Source organism: Medicago sativa, chromosome 2 (assembly GCF_051527215.1).
Source record: "Medicago sativa cultivar Bolivia chromosome 2, Bolivia_mono, whole genome shotgun sequence".
In the NCBI taxonomy this organism is placed as follows: Eukaryota; Viridiplantae; Streptophyta; class Magnoliopsida; order Fabales; family Fabaceae; genus Medicago; species Medicago sativa.
Window position 1 is genome coordinate 85,190,044 of NC_140750.1, and position 22,925 is coordinate 85,212,968.

Genomic DNA, 22,925 nt, shown 5'->3' on the forward strand with positions numbered 1-22,925 from the left:
AACGAATTGTCACATGCTAAGATTCAATGCAAATCGGCCACATTATGGCCTTCCTAGTAAAAAAGGGTCGAAAACGAGTAATGTCCTAAATTAACGAGGAGATTTTCTTAACCTCCGTTTTGGCCGAATTTTTAGAGAATGCAAAAATATCCCATGGAAGTCGTAGTTATGTTGTTTACCTATCCAACAAATTGTCACATGCTAAGATTCAATACAAATCGGCCACTTTATGGCCTTCCTAGTAAAAATGGGTCGAAAACGAGTAATGTCCTAAATTAACAAGGAGATTTTCTTAACCTCCATTTTGGCCGAATTTTTAGAGAATGCAAAAATATCCCATGGAAGTCGTAGTTATGTTGTTTACCTATCCAACGAATTGTCACATGCTAAGATTCAATACAAATCGGCCACTTTATGGCCTTCCTAGTAAAAAAGGGTCGAAAACGAGTAATGTCCTAAATTAACGAGGAGATTTTCTTAACCTCCGTTTTAGCCGAATTTTTAGAGAATGCAAAAATATCCCATGGAAGTCGTAGTTATGTTGTTTACCTATCCAACAAATTGTCACATGCTAAGATTCAATACAAATCGGCCACTTTATGGCCTTCCTAGTAAAAATGGGTCGAAAACGAGTAATGTCCTAAATTAACGAGTAGATTTTCTTAACCTCCATTTTGGCCGAATTTTTAGAGAATGCAAAAATATCCCATGGAAGTCGTAGTTATGTTGTTTACCTATCCAACGAATTGTCACACGCTAAGATTCAATGCAAATCGGCCACATTATGGCCTTCCTACTAAAAAAGGGTCGAAAACGAGTAATGTCCCAAATTAACGAGGAGATTTTCTTAACCTCCATTGTGGCTGAATTTTTAGAGAATGCAAAAATATCCCATGGAAGTCGTAGTTATGTTGTTTACCTATCCAACGAATTGTCACACGCTAAGATTCAATGCAAATCGGCCACATTATGGCCTTCCTACTAAAAAAGGGTTGAAAACGAGTTATGTCCTAAATTAACGAGGAGATTTTCTTAACCTCCATTTTGGCCGAATTTTTAGAGAATGCGAAAATATCCCATGGAAGTCGTAGTTATGTTGTTTATCTATCTAACGAATTGTCACATGCTAAGATTCAATGCAAATCGGCCACATTATGGCCTTCCTAGTAAAAAAGGGTCGAAAACGAGTAATGTCCTAAATTAACGAGGAGATTTTCTTAACCTCCGTTTTGGCCGAATTTTTAGAGAATGCAAAAATATCCCATGGAAGTCGTAGTTATGTTGTTTACCTATCCAACAAATTGTCACATGCTAAGATTCAATTCAAATCGGCCACTTTATGGCCATCCTAGTAAAAATGGGTCGAAAACGAGTAATGTCCTAAATTAACGAGGAGATTTTCTTAACCTCCATTTTGGCCGAATTTTTAGAGAATGCAAAAATATCCCATGGAAGTCGTAGTTATGTTGTTTACCTATCCAACGAATTGTCACATGCTAAGATTCAATACAAATCGGCCACTTTATGGCCTTCCTAGTAAAAATGGGTCGAAAACGAGTAATGTCCTAAATTAACGAGGAGATTTTCTTAACCTCCATTTCGGCCGAATTTTTAGAGAATGCAAAAATATCCCATGGAAGTCGTAGTTATGTTGTTTACCTATCCAACGAATTGTCACACGCTAAGATTCAATACAAATCGACCACTTTATGGCCTTTCTACTAAAAAAGGGTTGAAAACGAGTTATGTCCTAAATTAACGAGGAGATTTTCTTAACCTCCATTTTGGCCGAATTTTTAGAGAATGCGAAAATATCCCATGGAAGTCGTAGTTATGTTGTTTATCTATCCAACGAATTATCACATGCTAAGATTCAATGCAAATCGGCCACATTATGGCCTTCCTAGTAAAAAAGGGTCGAAAACGAGTAATGTCCTAAATTAACGAGGAGATTTTCTTAACCTCCGTTTTAGCCGAATTTTTAGAGAATGCAAAAATATCCCATGGAAGTCGTAGTTATGTTGTTTACCTATCCAACAAATTGTCACATGCTAAGATTCAATACAAATCGGCCACTTTATGGCCTTCCTAGTAAAAATGGGTCGAAAACGAGTAATGTCCTAAATTAACGAGGAGATTTTCTTAACCTCCATTTTGGCCGAATTTTTAGAGAATGCAAAAATATCCCATGGAAGTCGTAGTTATGTTGTTTACCTATCCAACAAATTGTCACATGCTAAGATTCAATACAAATCGGCCACTTTACGGCCTTCCTAGTAAAAATGGGTCGAAAACGAGTAATGTCCTAAATTAACGAGGAGATTTTCTTAACCTCCATTTTGGCCGAATTTTTAGAGAATGCAAAAATATCCCAAGGAAGTCGTAGTTATGTTGTTTACCTATCCAACGAATTGTCACAGGCTAAGATTCAATACAAATCGGCCACTTTATGGCCTTCCTAGTAAAAATGGGTCGAAAACGAGTAATGTCCTAAATTAACGAGGAGATTTTCTTAACCTCCATTTCGGCCGAATTTTTAGAGAATGCAAAAATATCCCATGGAAGTCGTAGTTATGTTGTTTACCTATCCAACGAATTGTCACACGCTAAGATTCAATACAAATCGACCACTTTATGGCCTTCCTACTAAAAAAGGGTTGAAAACTAGTTATGTCCTAAATTAACGAGGAGATTTTCTTAACCTCCATTTTGGCCGAATTTTTAGAGAATGCGAAAATATCCCATGGAAGTCGTAGTTATGTTGTTTATCTATCCAACGAATTATCACATGCTAAGATTCAATGCAAATCGGCCACATTATGGCCTTCCTAGTAAAAAAGGGTCGAATACGAGTAATGTCCTAAATTAACGAGGAGATTTTCTTAACCTCCGTTTTAGCCGAATTTTTAGAGAATGCAAAAATATCCCATGGAAGTCGTAGTTATGTTGTTTACCTATCCAACAAATTGTCACATGCTAAGATTCAATACAAATCGGCCACTTTATGGCCTTCCTAGTAAAAATGGGTCGAAAACGAGTAATGTCCTAAATTAACGAGGAGATTTTCTTAACCTCCATTTTGGCCGAATTTTTAGAGAATGCAAAAATATCCCATGGAAGTCGTAGTTATGTTGTTTACCTATCCAACGAATTGTCACACGCTAAGATTCAATGCAAATCGGCCACATTATGGCCTTCCTACTAAAAAAGGGTCGAAAACGAGTAATGTCCCAAATTAACGAGGAGATTTTCTTAACCTCCATTGTGGCCGAATTTTTAGAGAATGCAAAAATATCCCATGGAAGTCGTAGTTATGTTGTTTACCTATCCAACGAATTGTCACACGCTAAGATTCAATGCAAATCGACCACTTTATGGCCTTCCTACTAAAAAAGTGTTGAAAACGAGTTATGTCCTAAATTAACGAGGAGATTTTCTTAACCTCCATTTTGGCCGAATTTTTAGAGAATGCAAAAATATCCCAAGGAAGTCGTAGTTATGTTGTTTACCTATCCAACGAATTGTCACATGCTAAGATTCAATACAAATCGGCCACTTTATGGCCTTCCTAGTAAAAATGGGTCGAAAACGAGTAATGTCCTAAATTAACGAGGAGATTTTCTTAACCTCTATTTCGGCCGAATTTTTAGAGAATGCAAAAATATCCCATGGAAGTCGTAGTTATGTTGTTTACCTATCCAACGAATTGTCACACGCTAAGATTCAATACAAATCGACCACTTTATGGCCTTCCTACTAAAAAAGGGTTGAAAACGAGTTATGTCCTAAATTAACGAGGAGATTTTCTTAACCTCCATTTTGGCCGAATTTTTAGAGAATGCGAAAATATCCCATGGAAGTCGTAGTTATGTTGTTTATCTATCCAATGAATTTTCACATGCTAAGATTCAATGCAAATCGGCCACATTATGGCCTTCCTAGTAAAAAAGGGGCGAAAACGAGTAATGTCCTAAATTAACGAGGAGATTTTCTTAACCTCCGTTTTAGCCGAATTTTTAGAGAATGCAAAAATATCCCATGGAAGTCGTAGTTATGTTGTTTACCTATCCAACAAATTGTCACATGCTAAGATTCAATACAAATCGGCCACTTTATGGCCTTCCTAGTAAAAATGGGTCGAAAACGAGTAATGTCCTAAATTAACGAGGAGATTTTCTTAACCTCCATTTCGGCCGAATTTTTAGAGAATGCAAAAATATCCCATGGAAGTCGTAGTTATGTTGTTTACCTATCCAACGAATTATCACATGCTAAGATTCAATACAAATCGGCCACTTTATGGCCTTCCTAGTAAAAATGGGTCGAAAACGAGTAATGTCCTAAATTAACGAGGAGATTTTCTTAACCTCCATTTTGGCCGAATTTTTAGAGAATGCAAAAATATCCCATGGAAGTCGTAGTTATGTTGTTTACCTATCCAGCGAATTGTCACACGCTAAGATTCAATGCAAATCGGCCACATTATGGCATTCCTACTAAAAAAGGGTCGAAAACGAGTAATGTCCCAAATTAACGAGGAGATTTTCTTAACCTCCATTGTGGCCGAATTTTTAGAGAATGCAAAAATATCCCATGGAAGTCGTAGTTATGTTGTTTACCTATCCAACGAATTGTCACACGCTAAGATTCAATGCAAATCGACCACTTTATGGCCTTCCTACTAAAAAAGTGTTGAAAACGAGTTATGTCCTAAATTAACGAGGAGATTTTCTTAACCTCCATTTTGGCCGAATTTTTAGAGAATGCGAAAATATCCCATGGAAGTCGTAGTTATGTTGTTTATCTATCCAACGAATTATCACATGCTAAGATTCAATGCAAATCGGCCACATTATGGCCTTCCTAGTAAAAAAGGGTCGAAAACGAGTAATGTCCTAAATTAACGAGGAGATTTTCTTAACCTCCGTTTTAGCCGAATTTTTAGAGAATGCAAAAATATCCCATGGAAGTCGTAGTTATGTTGTTTACCTATCCAACAAATTGTCACATGCTAAGATTCAATACAAATCGGCCACTTTATGGCCTTCCTAGTAAAAATGGGTCGAAAACGAGTAATGTCCTAAATTAACGAGGAGATTTTCTTAACCTCCATTTTGGCCGAATTTTTAGAGAATGCAAAAATATCCCATGGAAGTCGTAGTTATGTTGTTTACCTATCCAATGAATTGTCACACGCTAAGATTCAATGCAAATCGGCCACATTATGGCCTTCCTACTAAAAAAGGGTCGAAAACGAGTAATGTCCCAAATTAACGAGGAGATTTTCTTAACCTCCATTGTGGCTGAATTTTTAGAGAATGCAAAAATATCCCATGGAAGTCGTAGTTATGTTGTTTACCTATCCAACGAATTGTCACATGCTAAGATTCAATACAAATCGGCCACATTATGGCCTTCCTAGTAAAAATGGGTCGAAAACGAGTAATGTCCCAAATTAACGAGGAGATTTTCTTAACCTCTATTTTGGCCAAATTTTTAGAGAATGCAAAAATATCCCGTGGAAGTCATAGTTATGTTGTTTACCTATCCAACGAATTGTCACACGCTAAGATTCAATGCAAATCGGCCACATTATGGCCTTCCTACTAAAAAAGGGTCGAAAACGAGTAATGTCCCAAATTAACGAGGAGATTTTCTTAACCTCCGTTTTAGCCAAATTTTTAGAGAATGCAAAAATATCCCATGGAAGTCGTAGTTATGTTGTTTACCTATCCAACAAATTGTCACATGCTAAGATTCAATACAAATCGGCCACTTTACGGCCTTCCTAGTAAAAATGGGTCGAAAACGAGTAATGTCCTAAATTAACGAGGAGATTTTCTTAACCTCCATTTTGGCCGAATTTTTAGAGAATGCAAAAATATCCCAAGGAAGTCGTAGTTATGTTGTTTACCTATCCAACGAATTGTCACAGGCTAAGATTCAATACAAATCGGCCACTTTATGGCCTTCCTAGTAAAAATGGGTCGAAAACGAGTAATGTCCTAAATTAACGAGGAGATTTTCTTAACCTCCATTTCGGCCGAATTTTTAGAGAATGCAAAAATATCCCATGGAAGTCGTAGTTATGTTGTTTACCTATCCAACGAATTGTCACACGCTAAGATTCAATACAAATCGACCACTTTATGGCCTTCCTACTAAAAAAGGGTTGAAAACGAGTTATGTCCTAAATTAACGAGGAGATTTTCTTAACCTCCATTTTGGCCGAATTTTTAGAGAATGCGAAAATATCCCATGGAAGTCGTAGTTATGTTGTTTATCTATCCAACGAATTATCACATGCTAAGATTCAATGCAAATCGGCCACATTATGGCCTTCCTAGTAAAAAAGGGTCGAATACGAGTAATGTCCTAAATTAACGAGGAGATTTTCTTAACCTCCGTTTTAGCCGAATTTTTAGAGAATGCAAAAATATCCCATGGAAGTCGTAGTTATGTTGTTTACCTATCCAACAAATTGTCACATGCTAAGATTCAATACAAATCGGCCACTTTATGGCCTTCCTAGTAAAAATGGGTCGAAAACGAGTAATGTCCTAAATTAACGAGGAGATTTTCTTAACCTCCATTTTGGCCGAATTTTTAGAGAATGCAAAAATATCCCATGGAAGTCGTAGTTATGTTGTTTACCTATCCAACGAATTGTCACACGCTAAGATTCAATGCAAATCGGCCACATTATGGCCTTCCTACTAAAAAAGGGTCGAAAACGAGTAATGTCCCAAATTAACGAGGAGATTTTCTTAACCTCCATTGTGGCCGAATTTTTAGAGAATGCAAAAATATCCCATGGAAGTCGTAGTTATGTTGTTTACCTATCCAACGAATTGTCACACGCTAAGATTCAATGCAAATCGACCACTTTATGGCCTTCCTACTAAAAAAGTGTTGAAAACGAGTTATGTCCTAAATTAACGAGGAGATTTTCTTAACCTCCATTTTGGCCGAATTTTTAGAGAATGCAAAAATATCCCAAGGAAGTCGTAGTTATGTTGTTTACCTATCCAACGAATTGTCACATGCTAAGATTCAATACAAATCGGCCACTTTATGGCCTTCCTAGTAAAAATGGGTCGAAAACGAGTAATGTCCTAAATTAACGAGGAGATTTTCTTAACCTCCATTTCGGCCGAATTTTTAGAGAATGCAAAAATATCCCATGGAAGTCGTAGTTATGTTGTTTACCTATCCAACGAATTGTCACACGCTAAGATTCAATACAAATCGACCACTTTATGGCCTTCCTACTTAAAAAGGGTTGAAAACGAGTTATGTCCTAAATTAACGAGGAGATTTTCTTAACCTCCATTTTGGCCGAATTTTTAGAGAATGCGAAAATATCCCATGGAAGTCTTAGTTATGTTGTTTATCTATCCAATGAATTTTCACATGCTAAGATTCAATGCAAATCGGCCACATTATGGCCTTCCTAGTAAAAAAGGGTCGAAAACGAGTAATGTCCTAAATTAACGAGGAGATTTTCTTAACCTCCGTTTTAGCCGAATTTTTAGAGAATGCAAAAATATCCCATGGAAGTCGTAGTTATGTTGTTTACCTATCCAACAAATTGTCACATGCTAAGATTCAATACAAATCGGCCACTTTATGGCCTTCCTAGTAAAAATGGGTCGAAAACGAGTAATGTCCTAAATTAACGAGGAGATTTTCTTAACCTCCATTTCGGCCGAATTTTTAGAGAATGCAAAAATATCCCATGGAAGTCGTAGTTATGTTGTTTACCTATCCAACGAATTATCACATGCTAAGATTCAATACAAATCGGCCACTTTATGGCCTTCCTAGTAAAAATGGGTCGAAAACGAGTAATGTCCTAAATTAACGAGGAGATTTTCTTAACCTCCATTTTGGCCGAATTTTTAGAGAATGCAAAAATATCCCATGGAAGTCGTAGTTATGTTGTTTACCTATCCAACGAATTGTCACACGCTAAGATTCAATGCAAATCGGCCACATTATGGCCTTCCTACTAAAAAAGGGTCGAAAACGAGTAATGTCCCAAATTAACGAGGAGATTTTCTTAACCTCCATTGTGGCCGAATTTTTAGAGAATGCAAAAATATCCCATGGAAGTCGTAGTTATGTTGTTTACCTATCCAACGAATTGTCACACGCTAAGATTCAATGCAAATCGACCACTTTATGGCCTTCCTACTAAAAAAGTGTTGAAAACGAGTTATGTCCTAAATTAACGAGGAGATTTTCTTAACCTCCATTTTGGCCGAATTTTTAGAGAATGCGAAAATATCCCATGGAAGTCGTAGTTATGTTGTTTATCTATCCAACGAATTTTCACATGCTAAGATTCAATGCAAATCGGCCACATTATGGCCTTCCTAGTAAAAAAGGGTCGAAAACGAGTAATGTCATAAATTAACGAGGAGATTTTCTTAACCTCCATTGTGGCCGAATTTTTAGAGAATGCAAAAATATCCCATGGAAGTCGTAGTTATGTTGTTTACCTATCCAACGAATTGTCACACGCTAAGATTCAATGCAAATCGACCACTTTATGGCCTTCCTACTAAAAAAGTGTTGAAAACGAGTTATGTCCTAAATTAACGAGGAGATTTTCTTAACCTCCATTTTGGCCGAATTTTTAGAGAATGCGAAAATATCCCATGGAAGTCGTAGTTATGTTGTTTACCTATCCAACGAATTGTCACACGCTAAGATTCAATACAAATCGACCACTTTATGGCCTTCCTACTAAAAAAGGGTTGAAAACGAGTTATGTCCTAAATTAACGAGGAGATTTTCTTAACCTCCATTTTGGCCGAATTTTTAGAGAATGCGAAAATATCCCATGGAAGTCTTAGTTATGTTGTTTATCTATCCAATGAATTTTCACATGCTAAGATTCAATGCAAATCGGCCACATTATGGCCTTCCTAGTAAAAAAGGGTCGAAAACGAGTAATGTCCTAAATTAACGAGGAGATTTTCTTAACCTCCGTTTTAGCCGAATTTTTAGAGAATGCAAAAATATCCCATGGAAGTCGTAGTTATGTTGTTTACCTATCCAACAAATTGTCACATGCTAAGATTCAATACAAATCGGCCACTTTATGGCCTTCCTAGTAAAAATGGGTCGAAAACGAGTAATGTCCTAAATTAACGAGGAGATTTTCTTAACCTCCATTTCGGCCGAATTTTTAGAGAATGCAAAAATATCCCATGGAAGTCGTAGTTATGTTGTTTACCTATCCAACGAATTATCACATGCTAAGATTCAATACAAATCGGCCACTTTATGGCCTTCCTAGTAAAAATGGGTCGAAAACGAGTAATGTCCTAAATTAACGAGGAGATTTTCTTAACCTCCATTTTGGCCGAATTTTTAGAGAATGCAAAAATATCCCATGGAAGTCGTAGTTATGTTGTTTACCTATCCAACGAATTGTCACACGCTAAGATTCAATGCAAATCGGCCACATTATGGCCTTCCTACTAAAAAAGGGTCGAAAACGAGTAATGTCCCAAATTAACGAGGAGATTTTCTTAACCTCCATTGTGGCCGAATTTTTAGAGAATGCAAAAATATCCCATGGAAGTCGTAGTTATGTTGTTTACCTATCCAACGAATTGTCACACGCTAAGATTCAATGCAAATCGACCACTTTATGGCCTTCCTACTAAAAAAGTGTTGAAAACGAGTTATGTCCTAAATTAACGAGGAGATTTTCTTAACCTCCATTTTGGCCGAATTTTTAGAGAATGCGAAAATATCCCATGGAAGTCGTAGTTATGTTGTTTATCTATCCAACGAATTTTCACATGCTAAGATTCAATGCAAATCGGCCACATTATGGCCTTCCTAGTAAAAAAGGGTCGAAAACGAGTAATGTCATAAATTAACGAGGAGATTTTCTTAACCTCCGTTTTAGCCGAATTTTTAGAGAATGCAAAAATATCCCTTGGAAGTCGTAGTTATGTTGTTTACCTATCCAACAAATTGTCACATGCTAAGATTCAATACAAATCGGCCACTTTATGGCCTTCCTAGTAAAAATGGGTCGAAAACGAGTAATGTCCTAAATTAACGAGGAGATTTTCTTAACCTCCATTTCGGCCGAATTTTTAGAGAATGCAAAAATATCCCATGGAAGTCGTAGTTATGTTGTTTACCTATCCAACGAATTGTCACACGCTAAGATTCAATACAAATCGACCACTTTATGGCCTTCCTACTAAAAAAGGGTTGAAAACGAGTTATGTCCTAAATTAACGAGGAGATTTTCTTAACCTCCATTTTGGCCGAATTTTTAGAGAATGCGAAAATATCCCATGGAAGTCGTAGTTATGTTGTTTATCTATCCAACGAATTATCACATGCTAAGATTCAATGCAAATCGGCCACATTATGGCCTTCCTAGTAAAAAAGGGTCGAAAACGAGTAATGTCCTAAATTAACGAGGAGATTTTCTTAACCTCCGTTTTAGCCGAATTTTCAGAGAATGCAAAAATATCCCATGGAAGTCGTAGTTATGTTGTTTACCTATCCAACGAATTATCACATGCTAAGATTCAATACAAATCGGCCACTTTATGGCCTTCCTAGTAAAAATGGGTCGAAAACGAGTAATGTCCTAAATTAACGAGGAGATTTTCTTAACCTCCATTTTGGCCGAATTTTTAGAGAATGCAAAAATATCCCATGGAAGTCGTAGTTATGTTGTTTACCTATCCAACGAATTGTCACACGCTAAGATTCAATGCAAATCGGCCACATTATGGCCTTCCTACTAAAAAAGGGTCGAAAACGAGTAATGTCCCAAATTAACGAGGAGATTTTCTTAACCTCCATTGTGGCCGAATTTTTAGAGAATGCAAAAATATCCCATGGAAGTCGTAGTTATGTTGTTTACCTATCCAACGAATTGTCACACGCTAAGATTCAATGCAAATCGACCACTTTATGGCCTTCCTACTAAAAAAGTGTTGAAAACGAGTTATGTCCTAAATTAACGAGGAGATTTTCTTAACCTCCATTTTGGCCGAATTTTTAGAGAATGCGAAAATATCCCATGGAAGTCGTAGTTATGTTGTTTATCTATCCAACGAATTTTCACATGCTAAGATTCAATGCAAATCGGCCACATTATGGCCTTCCTAGTAAAAAAGGGTCGAAAACGAGTAATGTCATAAATTAACGAGGAGATTTTCTTAACCTCCATTGTGGCCGAATTTTTAGAGAATGCAAAAATATCCCATGGAAGTCGTAGTTATGTTGTTTACCTATCCAACGAATTGTCACACGCTAAGATTCAATGCAAATCGACCACTTTATGGCCTTCCTACTAAAAAAGTGTTGAAAACGAGTTATGTCCTAAATTAACGAGGAGATTTTCTTAACCTCCATTTTGGCCGAATTTTTAGAGAATGCGAAAATATCCCATGGAAGTCGTAGTTATGTTGTTTACCTATCCAACGAATTGTCACACGCTAAGATTCAATACAAATCGACCACTTTATGGCCTTCCTACTAAAAAAGGGTTGAAAACGAGTTATGTCCTAAATTAACGAGGAGATTTTCTTAACCTCCATTTTGGCCGAATTTTTAGAGAATGCGAAAATATCCCATGGAAGTCGTAGTTATGTTGTTTATCTATCCAACGAATTATCACATGCTAAGATTCAATGCAAATCGGCCACATTATGGCCTTCCTAGTAAAAAAGGGTCGAAAACGAGTAATGTCCTAAATTAACGAGGAGATTTTCTTAACCTCCGTTTTAGCCGAATTTTCAGAGAATGCAAAAATATCCCATGGAAGTCGTAGTTATGTTGTTTACCTATCCAACGAATTATCACATGCTAAGATTCAATACAAATCGGCCACTTTATGGCCTTCCTAGTAAAAATGGGTCGAAAACGAGTAATGTCCTAAATTAACGAGGAGATTTTCTTAACCTCCATTTTGGCCGAATTTTTAGAGAATGCAAAAATATCCCATGGAAGTCGTAGTTATGTTGTTTACCTATCCAACGAATTGTCACACGCTAAGATTCAATGCAAATCGGCCACATTATGGCCTTCCTACTAAAAAAGGGTCGAAAACGAGTAATGTCCCAAATTAACGAGGAGATTTTCTTAACCTCCATTGTGGCCGAATTTTTAGAGAATGCAAAAATATCCCATGGAAGTCATAGTTATGTTGTTTACCTATCCAACGAATTGTCACACGCTAAGATTCAATGCAAATCGACCACTTTATGGCCTTCCTACTAAAAAAGTGTTGAAAACGAGTTATGTCCTAAATTAACGAGGAGATTTTCTTAACCTCCATTTTGGCCGAATTTTTAGAGAATGCGAAAATATCCCATGGAAGTCGTAGTTATGTTGTTTATCTATCCAACGAATTTTCACATGCTAAGATTCAATGCAAATCGGCCACATTATGGCCTTCCTAGTAAAAAAGGGTCGAAAACGAGTAATGTCATAAATTAACGAGGAGATTTTCTTAACCTCCGTTTTAGCCGAATTTTTAGAGAATGCAAAAATATCCCTTGGAAGTCGTAGTTATGTTGTTTACCTATCCAACAAATTGTCACATGCTAAGATTCAATACAAATCGGCCACTTTATGGCCTTCCTAGTAAAAATGGGTCGAAAACGAGTAATGTCCTAAATTAACGAGGAGATTTTCTTAACCTCCATTTCGGCCGAATTTTTAGAGAATGCAAAAATATCCCATGGAAGTCGTAGTTATGTTGTTTACCTATCCAACGAATTGTCACACGCTAAGATTCAATACAAATCGACCACTTTATGGCCTTCCTACTAAAAATGGGTTGAAAACGAGTTATGTCCTAAATTAACGAGGAGATTTTCTTAACCTCCATTTTGGCCGAATTTTTAGAGAATGCGAAAATATCCCATGGAAGTCGTAGTTATGTTGTTTATCTATCCAACGAATTATCACATGCTAAGATTCAATGCAAATCGGCCACATTATGGCCTTCCTAGTAAAAAAGGGTCGAAAACGAGTAATGTCCTAAATTAACGAGGAGATTTTCTTAACCTCCGTTTTAGCCGAATTTTCAGAGAATGCAAAAATATCCCATGGAAGTCGTAGTTATGTTGTTTACCTATCCAACAAATTGTCACATGCTAAGATTCAATACAAATCGGCCACTTTATGGCCTTCCTAGTAAAAATGGGTCGACAACGAGTAATGTCCTAAATTAATGAGGAGATTTTCTTAACATCCATTTTGGCCGAATTTTTAGAGAATGCAAAAATATCCCATGGAAGTCGTAGTTATGTTGTTTACCTATCCAACGAATTGTCACACGCTAAGATTCAATGCAAATCGGCCACATTATGGCCTTCCTACTAAAAAAGGGTCGAAAACGAGTAATGTCCCAAATTAACGAGGAGATTTTCTTAACCTCCATTGTGGCTGAATTTTTAGAGAATGCAAAAATATCCCATGGAAGTCATAGTTATGTTGTTTACCTATCCAACGAATTGTCACATGCTAAGATTCAATACAAATCGGCCACATTATGGCCTTCCTAGTAAAAAAGGGTCGAAAACGAGTAATGTCCCAAATTAACGAGGAGATTTTCTTAACCTCTATTTTGGCCAAATTTTTAGAGAATGCAAAAATATCCCGTGGAAGTCATAGTTATGTTGTTTACCTATCCAACGAATTGTCACACGCTAAGATTCAATGCAAATCGGCCACATTATTGCCTTCCTACTAAAAAAGGGTCGAAAACGAGTAATGTCCCAAATTAACGAGGAGATTTTCTTAACCTCCGTTTTAGCCGAATTTTTAGAGAATGCAAAAATATCCCATGGAAGTCGTAGTTATGTTGTTTACCTATCCAACAAATTGTCACATGCTAAGATTCAATACAAATCGGCCACTTTATGGCCTTCCTAGTAAAAATGGGTCGAAAACGAGTAATGTCCTAAATTAACGAGGAGATTTTCTTAACCTCCATTTTGGCCGAATTTTTAGAGAATGCAAAAATATCCCATGGAAGTCGTAGTTATGTTGTTTACCTATCCAACGAATTGTCACATGCTAAGATTCAATACAAATCGGCCACTTTATGGCCTTCCTAGTAAAAATGGGTCGAAAACGAGTAATGTCCTAAATTAACGAGGAGATTTTCTTAACCTCCATTTCGGCCGAATTTTTAGAGAATGCAAAAATATCCCATGGAGTCGTAGTTATGTTGTTTACCTATCCAACGAATTGTCACACGCTAAGATTCAATACAAATCGACCACTTTATGGCCTTCCTACTAAAAAAGGGTTGAAAACGAGTTATGTCCTAAATTAACGAGGAGATTTTCTTAACCTCCATTTTGGCCGAATTTTTAGAGAATGCGAAAATATCCCATGGAAGTTGTAGTTATGTTGTTTATCTATCCAACGAATTTTCACATGCTAAGATTCAATGCAAATCGGCCACATTATGGCCTTCCTAGTAAAAAAGGGTCGAAAACGAGTAATGTCCTAAATTAACGAGGAGATTTTCTTAACCTCCGTTTTAGCCGAATTTTTAGAGAATGCAAAAATATCCTAAGGAAGTCGTAGTTATGTTGTTTACCTATCCAACAAATTGTCACATGCTAAGATTCAATACAAATCGGCCACTTTATGGCCTTCCTAGTAAAAATGGGTCGAAAACGAGTAATGTCCTAAATTAACGAGGAGATTTTCTTAACCTCCATTTTGGCCGAATTTTTAGAGAATGCAAAAATATCCCATGGAAGTCGTAGTTATGTTGTTTACCTATCCAATGAATTGTCACACGCTAAGATTCAATGCAAATCGGCCACATTATGGCATTCCTACTAAAAAAGGGTCGAAAACGAGTAATGTCCCAAATTAACGAGGAGATTTTCTTAACCTCCATTGTGGCTGAATTTTTAGAGAATGCAAAAATATCCCATGGAAGTCGTAGTTATGTTGTTTACCTATCCAACGAATTGTCACATGCTAAGATTCAATACAAATCGGCCACATTATGGCCTTCCTAGTAAAAAAGGGTCGAAAACGAGTAATGTCCCAAATTAACGAGGAGATTTTCTTAACCTCTATTTTGGCCAAATTTTTAGAGAATGCAAAAATATCCCGTGGAAGTCATAGTTATGTTGTTTACCTATCCAACGAATTGTCACACGCTAAGATTCAATGCAAATCGGCCACATTATGGCCCTCCTACTAAAAAAGGGTCGAAAACGAGTAATGTCCCAAATTAACGAGGAGATTTTCTTAACCTCTATTTTGGCCAAATTTTTAGAGAATGCAAAAATATCCCGTGGAAGTCATAGTTATGTTGTTTACCTATCCAACGAATTGTCACACGCTAAGATTCAATGCAAATCGGCCACATTATGGCCTTCCTAGTAAAAAAGGGTCGAAAACGAGTAATGTCCCAAATTAACAAGGAGATTTTCTTAACCTCCATTTTGGCTGAATTTTTAAAAAATGCAAAAATATCCCATGGAAGTCATAGCTATGTTGTTTACCTATCCAACGAATTGTCCCATGCTAAGATTCAATACAAATCGACCACTTTATGGCCTTCCTACTAAAAAAGGGTTGAAAACGAGTTATGTCCTAAATTAACGAGGAGATTTTCTTAACCTCCATTTTGGCCGAATTTTTAGAGAATGCGAAAATATCCCATGGAAGTCGTAGTTATGTTGTTTATCTATCCAACGAATTTTCACATGCTAAGATTCAATGCAAATCGGCCACATTATGGCCTTCCTAGTAAAAAAGGGTCGAAAACGAGTAATGTCCTAAATTAACGAGGAGATTTTCTTAACCTCCGTTTTAGCCGAATTTTTAGAGAATGCAAAAATATCCCATGGAAGTCGTAGTTATGTTGTTTACCTATCCAACAAATTGTCACATGCTAAGATTCAATACAAATCGGCCACTTTATGGCCTTCCTAGTAAAAATGGGTCGAAAACGAGTAATGTCCTAAATTAACGAGGAGATTTTCTTAACCTCCATTTCGGCCGAATTTTTAGAGAATGCAAAAATATCCCATGGAAGTCGTAGTTATGTTGTTTACCTATCCAACGAATTGTCACACGCTAAGATTCAATACAAATCGACCACTTTATGGCCTTCCTACTAAAAAAGGGTTGAAAACGAGTTATGTCCTAAATTAACGAGGAGATTTTCTTAACCTCCATTTTGGCCGAATTTTTAGAGAATGCAAAAATATCCCATGGAAGTCGTAGTTATGTTGTTTACCTATCCAACAAATTGTCACATGCTAAGATTCAATACAAATCGGCCACTTTATGGCCTTCCTAGTAAAAATGGGTCGAAAACGAGTAATGTCCTAAATTAATGAGGAGATTTTCTTAACCTCCATTTTGGCCGAATTTTTAGAGAATGCAAAAATATCCCATGGTAGTCGTAGTTATGTTGTTTACCTATCCAACGAATTGTCACACGCTAAGATTCAATGCAAATCGGCCACATTATGGCCTTCCTACTAAAAAAGGGTCGAAAACGAGTAATGTCCCAAATTAATGAGGAGATTTTCTTAACCTCCATTGTGGCTGAATTTATAGAGAATGCAAAAATATCCCATGGAAGTCATAGTTATGTTGTTTACCTATCCAACGAATTGTCACATGCTAAGATTCAATACAAATCGGCCACATTATGGCCTTCCTAGTAAAAAAGGGTCGAAAACGAGTAATGTCCCAAATTAACGAGGAGATTTTCTTAACCTCTATTTTGGCCAAATTTTTAGAGAATGCAAAAATATCCCTTGGAAGTCATAGTTATGTTGTTTACCTATCCAACGAATTGTCACACGCTAAGATTCAATGCAAATCGGCCACATTATGGCCTTCCTACTAAAAAAGGGTCGAAAACGAGTAATGTCCCAAATTAACGAGGAGATTTTCTTAACCTCCGTTTTAGCCGAATTTTTAGAGAATGCAAAAATATCCCATGGAAGTCGTAGTTATGTTGTTTACCTATCCAACAAATTGTCACATGCTAAGATTCAATACAAATCGGCCACTTTATGGCCTTCCTAGTAAAAATGGGTCGAAAACGAGTAATGTCCTAAATTAACGAGGAGATTTTCTTAACCTCCATTTTGGCCGAATTTTTAGAGAATGCAAAAATATCCCATGGAAGTCGTAGTTATGTTGTTTACCTATCCAACGAATTGTCACATGCTAAGATTCAATACAAATCGGCCACTTTATGGCCTTCCTAGTAAAAATGGGTCGAAAACGAGTAATGTCCTAAATTAACGAGGAGATTTTCTTAACCTCCATTTCGGCCGAATTTTTAGAGAATGCAAAAATATCCCATGGAAGTCGTAGTTATGTTGGTTACCTATCCAACGAATTGTCACACGCTAAGATTCAATACAAATCGACCACTTTATGGCCTTCCTACTAAAAAAGGGTTGAAAACGAGTTATGTCCTAAATTAACGAGGAGATTTTCTTAACCTCCATTTTGGCCGAATTTTTAGAGAATGCGAAAATATCCCATGGAAGTTGTAGTTATGTTGTTTATCTATCCAACGAATTTTCACATGCTAAGATTCAATGCAAATCGGCCACATTATGGCCTTCCTAGTAAAAAAGGGTCGAAAACGAGTAATGTCCTAAATTAACGAGGAGATTTTCTTAACCTCCGTTTTAGCCGAATTTTTAGAGAATGCAAAAATATCCTATGGAAGTCGTAGTTATGTTGTTTACCTATCCAACAAATTGTCACATGCTAAGATTCAATACAAATCGGCCACTTTATGGCCTTCCTAGTAAAAATGGGTCGAAAACGAGTAATGTCCTAAATTAACGAGGAGATTTTCTTAACCTCCATTTTGGCCGAATTTTTAGAGAATGCAAAAATATCCCATGGAAGTCGTAGTTATGTTGTTTACCTATCCAACGAATTGTCACACGCTAAGATTCAATGCAAATCGGCCACATTATGGCCTTCCTACTAAAAAAGGGTCGAAAACGAGTAATGTCCCAAATTAACGAGGAGATTTTCTTAACCTCCATTGTGGCTGAATTTTTAGAGAATGCAAAAATATCCCATGGAAGTCGTAGTTATGTTGTTTACCTATCCAACGAATTGTCACATGCTAAGATTCAATACAAATCGGCCACATTATGGCCTTCCTAGTAAAAAAGGGTCGAAAACGAGTAATGTCCCAAATTAACGAGGAGATTTTCTTAACCTCTATTTTGGCCAAATTTTTAGAGAATGCAAAAATATCCCGTGGAAGCCATAGTTATGTTGTTTACCTATCCAACGAATTGTCACACGCTAAGATTCAATGCAAATCGGCCACATTATGGCCTTCCTACTAAAAAAGGGTCGAAAACGAGTAATGTCCCAAATTAACGAGGAGATTTTCTTAACCTCCATTGTGGCTGAATCTTTAGAGAATGCAAAAATATCCCATGGAAGTCGTAGTTATGTTGTTTACCTATCCAACGAATTGTCACATGCTAAGATTCAATACAAATCGGCCACATTATGGCCTTCCTAGTAAAAAAGGGTCGAAAACGAGTAATGTCCCAAATTAACGAGGAGATTTTCTTAACCTCTATTTTGGCCAAATTTTTAGAGAATGCAAAAATATCCCGTGGAAGTCATAGTTATGTTGTTTACCTATCCAACGAATTGTCACACGCTAAGATTCAATGCAAATCGGCCACATTATGGCCTTCCTAGTAAAAAAGGGTCGAAAACGAGTAATGTCCCAAATTAACAAGGAGATTTTCTTAACCTCCATTTTGGCTGAATTTTTAAAAAATGCAAAAATATCCCATGGAAGTCGTAGCTATGTTGTTTACCTATCCAACGAATTGTCCCATGCTAAGATTCAATACAAACCGGCCACTTTACGGCTTTCCTTATAAAAAAGGGTCGAAAATGAGTAATGTCCTAAATTAACGAGGGGATTTTCTTAACCTCCATTTTGGCTAAATTTTTAGAGAATGCAAAAATATCCCATGGAAGTCGTAGTTAAGTTGTTTACCCTTCCAACGAATTGTCACACGCTAAGATTCAATGCAAATCGGCCACATTATGGCCTTCCTACTAAAAAAGGGTCGAAAACGAGTAATGTCCTAAATTAACGAGGAGATTTTCTTAACCTCCGTTTTGGCCGAATTTTTAGAGAATGCAAAAATATCCCATGGAAGACGTAGTTATGTTGTTTACCTATCCAACAAATTGTCACATGCTAAGATTCAAAACAAATCGGCCACTATATGGCCTTCCTAGTAAAAATGGGTCGAAAACGAGTAATGTCCTAAATTAACGAGGAGATTTTCTTAACCTCCATTTTGGCCGAATTTTTAGAGAATGCAAAAATATCCCATGGAAGTCGTAGCTATGTTGTTTACCTATCCAACGAATTGTCACATGCTAAGATTCAATACAAATCTGCCACTTTATGGCCTTCCTAGTAAAAATGGGTCGAAAACGAGTAATGTCCTAAATTAACGACGAGATTTTCTTAACCTCCATTTTGGCCGAATTTTTAGAGAATGCAAAAATATCCCATGGAAGTCGTAGTTATGTTGTTTACCTATCCAACGAATTGTCACACGCTAAGATTCAATGCAAATCGGCCACATTATGGCCTTCCTACTAAAAAAGGGTCGAAAACGAGTAATGTCCTAAATTAACGAGGAGATTTTCTTAACCTCCGTTTTGGCCGAATTTTTAGAGAATGCAAAAATATCCCATGGAAGACGTAGTTATGTTGTTTACCTATCCAACAAATTGTCACATGCTAAGATTCAATACAAATCGGCCACTTTATGGCCTTCATAGTAAAAATGGGTCGAAAACGAGTAATGTCCTAAATTAACGAGGAGATTTTCTTAACCTCCATTTTGGCCGAATTTTTAGAGAATGCAAAAATATCCCATGGAAGTCGTAGCTATGTTGTTTACCTATCCAACGAATTGTCACATGCTAAGATTCAATACAAATCTGCCACTTTATGGCCTTCCTAGTAAAAATGGGTCGAAAACGAGTAATGTCCTAAATTAACGAGGAGATTTTCTTAACCTCCATTTTGGCCGAATTTTTAGAGAATGCAAAAATATCCCATGGAAGTCGTAGTTATGTTGTTTACCTATCCAACGAATTGTCACACGCTAAGATTCAATGCAAATCGGCCACATTATGGCCTTCCTACTAAAAAAGGGTCGAAAACGAGTAATGTCCCAAATTAACGAGGAGATTTTCTTAACCTCTATTTTGGCCAATTTTTTAGAGAATGCAAAAATATCCCGTGGAAGTCATAGTTATGTTGTTTACCTATCCAACGAATTGTCACACGCTAAGATTCAATGCAAATCGGCCACATTATGGCCTTCCTATTAAAAAAGGGTCGAAAACGAGTAATGTCCAAAATTAACAAGGAGATTTTCTTAACCTCCATTTTGGCTGAATTTTTACAAAATGCAAAAATATCCCATGGAAGTCGTAGCTATGTTGTTTACTTATCCAACGAATTGTCCCATGCTAAGATTCAATACAAACCGGCCACTTTATGGCCTTCCTTATAAAAAAGGGTCGAAAATGAGTAATGTCCTAAATTAACGAGGGGATTTTCTTAACCTCCATTTTGGCTAAATTTTTAGAGAATGCAAAAATATCCCATGGAAGTCGTAGTTATGTTGTTTACCCATCCAACGAATTGTCACACGCTAAGATTCAATGCAAATCGGCCACATTATGGCCTTCCTACTAAAAAAGGGTCGAAAACGAGTAATGTCCTAAATTAACGAGGAGATTTTCATAACCTCCGTTTTGGCCGAATTTTTAGAGAATGCAAAAATATCCCATGGAAGACGTAGTTATGTTGTTTACCTATCCAACAAATTGTCATATGCTAAGATTCAAAACAAATCGGCCACTTTATGGCCTTCCTAGTAAAAATGGGTCGAAAACGAGTAATGTCCTAAATTAACGAGGAGATTTTCTTAACCTCCATTTTGGCCGAATTTTTAGAGAATGCAAAAATATCCCATGGAAGTCGTAGCTATGTTGTTTACCTATCCAACGAATTGTCACATGCTAAGATTCAATACAAATCTGCCACTTTATGGCCTTCCTAGTAAAAATGGGTCGAAAACGAGTAATGTCCTAAATTAACGACGAGATTTTCTTAACCTCCATTTTGGCCGAATTTTTAGAGAATGCAAAAATATCCCATGGAAGTCGTAGTTATGTTGTTTACCTATCCAACGAATTGTCACACGCTAAGATTCAATGCAAATCGGCCACATTATGGCCTTCCTACTAAAAAAGGGTCGAAAACGAGTAATGTCCCAAATTAACGAGGAGATTTTCTTAACCTCTATTTTGGCCAAATTTTTAGAGAATGCAAAAATATCCCGTGGAAGTCATAGTTATGTTGTTTACCTATCCAACGAATTGTCACACGCTAAGATTCAATGCAAATCGGCCACATTATGGCCTTCCTACTAAAAAAGGGTCGAAAACGAGTAATGTCCCAAATTAACGAGGAGATTTTCTTAACCTCTATTTTGGCCAAATTTTTAGAGAATGCAAAAATATCCCGTGGAAGTCATAGTTATGTTGTTTACCTATCCAACGAATTGTCACACGCTAAGATTCAATGCAAATCGGCCACATTATGGCCTTCCTAGTAAAAAAGGGTCGAAAACGAGTAATGTCCAAAATTAAAAAGGAGATTTTCTTAACCTCCATTTTGGCTGAATTTTTACAAAATGCAAAAATATCCCATGGAAGTCGTAGCTATGTTGTTTACTTATCCAACGAATTGTCCCATGCTAAGATTCAATACAAACCGGCCACTTTATGGCCTTCCTTATAAAAAAGGGTCGAAAATGAGTAATGTCCTAAATTAACGAGGGGATTTTCTTAACCTCCATTTTGGCTAAATTTTTAGAGAATGCAAAAATATCCCATGGAAGTCGTAGTTATGTTGTTTACCCATCCAACGAATTGTCACACGCTAAGATTCAATGCAAATCGGCCACATTATGGCCTTCCTACTAAAAAAGGGTCGAAAACGAGTAATGTCCTAAATTAACGAGGAGATTTTCTTAACCTCCGTTTTGGCCGAATTTTTAGAGAATGCAAAAATATCCCATGGAAGACGTAGTTATGTTGTTTACCTATCCAACAAATTGTCACATGCTAAGATTCAAAACAAATCGGCCACTTTATGGCCTTCCTAGTAAAAATGGGTCGAAAACGAGTAATGTCCTAAATTAACGAGGAGATTTTCTTAACCTCCATTTTGGCCGAATTTTTAGAGAATGCAAAAATATCCCATGGAAGTCGTAGCTATGTTGTTTACCTATCCAACGAATTGTCACATGCTAAGATTCAATACAAATCTGCCACTTTATGGCCTTCCTAGTAAAAATGGGTCGAAAACGAGTAATGTCCTAAATTAACGACGATATTTTCTTAACCTCCATTTTGGCCGAATTTTTAGAGAATGCAAAAATATCCCATGGAAGTCGTAGTTATGTTGTTTACCTATCCAACGAATTGTCACACGCTAAGATTCAATGCAAATCGGCCACATTATGGCCTTCCTACTAAAAAAGGGTCGAAAACGAGTAATGTCCCAAATTAACGCAAGGATTTTCTTAACCTCCATTTTGGCTGAATTTTTAAAAAATGCAAAAATATCCCATGGAAGTCGTAGCTATGTTGTTTACCTGTCCAACGAATTGTCCCATGCTAAGATTCAATACAAACCGGCCACTTTATGGCCTTCCTTATAAAAAAAGGGTCAAAAACGAGTAATGTCCTAAATTAACGAGGGGATTTTCTTAACCTCCATTTTGGCCGAATTTTTAGAGAATGCAAAAATATCCCATGGAAGTCGTAGCTAT